This window comes from Halyomorpha halys, unplaced genomic scaffold, assembly GCF_000696795.3.
Source record: "Halyomorpha halys isolate HHAL.00 unplaced genomic scaffold, Hhal_1.1 Scaffold767.1, whole genome shotgun sequence".
In the NCBI taxonomy this organism is placed as follows: Eukaryota; Metazoa; Arthropoda; class Insecta; order Hemiptera; family Pentatomidae; genus Halyomorpha; species Halyomorpha halys.
Window position 1 is genome coordinate 74,340 of NW_027109191.1, and position 2,139 is coordinate 76,478.

The 2,139-nt window shown below is 32.4% G+C and overlaps 1 long non-coding RNA gene across 1 annotated transcript; it reads left to right on the plus strand.

The window, feature by feature from the left end:
- Positions 1-1,148: 1,148 nt before the first annotated feature.
- Positions 1,149-1,691, plus strand: LOC106686042 (uncharacterized). The gene is made up of 2 exons (XR_001343942.1): positions 1,149-1,384; positions 1,520-1,691. It is a non-coding gene; the product is annotated as an uncharacterized lncRNA (long non-coding RNA).
- Positions 1,692-2,139: the final 448 nt, after the last annotated feature.

The following is a 2,139-nucleotide window of genomic DNA, read 5'->3' on the forward strand; positions in this document are numbered from 1 at the left end:
AAGGGAGAAGTGAAACCAAACTCAGACCCTTGGGGTATCCCTTCAGCAGGTTCCGTTATGATTCGTTTAGAAACAAAAATACAATGCCGTTATACAGAAGAAGACGACAGGAGGGGAGCGGAGTGGATTTGCTCTGTTTGCTTTGTATTTATTATCGCTAAGGAGATCGGACCTTAAGAGGATTTGCGGGGCTGGAGTAGGGTGCGCACTAACCGACTTGCGCCCTCCTAATCAATGCACGTCATCAGGGGCTTCTTTGTTACTTCTTAGGCAATATTAAAATGACACATCACCCTCAAATGAAATGAAGATATTAAAATGCCATTAACTTGTCAACTCGGTAAGTCTGTTGGGATCATACCTTCTTTAAAAATGAATATAAATGTGATGAAAGCATTAACTAGCAACAATCGCATTGTCGATTAAATTAAGAGTGAAGAATTTTAGGAACCTCAAAAACGGGGTTGTCCAGCTTACGGCCCGAGATACCATTCTATGTGGCCCGCAAAAGCATATAGACCAAGAAAAACTTTAAAACGCCATACTTTTGAAAGAGATTTTATAATTTAATATTAACAAACTTATATGAAATTTACTGGTTTATAAGATAGTGTAGTGATTTATAATTCTCAAGTTGACCGCTAGAGCGCTGTGATGTATGAGGGATATTCGTTCTTATCAATAAATAAAGAAATTCTTATATTTCTCTATAAATTTGTGCCGTCTGACACCACTGAACTTGAGAAAATCTTTAAAGATCCAGAATTTTGAGTTCAATTCGATTTTTTAACAGACCAATCATCTTAACATTTTGAACTTGAATCTTCAAGGAAAAACCAAACAATATCGGATTTGGCTGGTATCTTTAATAAGTTTCGCAATAAATTAATAGTGTTCAATCACAATTTAGATAACAAGTACTTAACGCACTTTCTTGGCTGTCTCCAGTTAGCTGACGAATTCGAAGATAACGATTTTTCAAACTGCAGTTCCCAAATCCAAGAAATAATTGAGTTCAATATCAGATTTAACACCAGAGGAAATTGGAAGTCTCAAAAGTAGTCTAATTTGTAATAATTCTCTTAGAGCTACAATTAAAGAACAACCTAGCCCACAACTTGAATCACATGATGTGCAGCTGGCATGTGTCCAATATGCAGTAATGAACATACTCATGATACTTTTAAATTGCTGCCTAAAGAGAAATGCCTAAGCTTTCCAATTTTTTCAATAAAAATGCCATCATTGTTCAAAGCACGTAACTCAGTGCTTCGTCGATGGATTTTGTATAAAAAAACAAAATAGAAAATAACTTTCTGATGTCTCTTTACTTCATCTCATGAGGTTGGCTACAACAGAACTAGAGGTGGATATTTCTCCGTTGGTGAGCTGTCTTTAAATTTCCTTTTTTTTTATAGCAAATATATAGCCATTATAAAGAAAAATTAAAGTTTTGATTTCATTATTGACTTTACCTTACTCACTAACCTTATTGATTCTTAAATATTTAAAATTTTAGGTATATAATTATTATATGCCCCACACCTCGTTCAAGTTATTAATTTTGGCCCTTGAGACTTTGCAAGTTGGACAATCCTGCTCTCGAATACTTTGAAAAGAACTGCAATAATGGTTTTATCAGACATAAAAAACATTTGTAATGGAATGCAAATAGAATGATTAATCATTTATTTACTTGGATTTTTATCTGTCAAGTTAAGGGACATTTTTATGAGCAGCTTGTTACAAGAAATCTTAAACAAGTAATAACCATCAAACATGATTATTAATAAAAATGCTAGTTTAGTTTTTAAAGTAAATAATATTAGAGTGCTACTAATGGGTTGTTTCTCTACACGCCTGTAACACTCCATTTTAACTAAGTTCAAATTTACAGAATGTATTATATGATATACAGTTGTAATACAGTTGTAAATTTCAATAAAGATATTTAAAAAAAGGAAATAATCATTTCAATAAACAATAATCACGTTCATTTTGCAACCCTTATGTTCATTAGAAATAAATTATCAATTACTGAGGAGAAAAAAACAGGGATAACACATATCAGTGCATATTTTAATTCGCTTGGCAAAATCCTATTGAATATGATTTTTTTTTTTTTTTTACGATTTTATC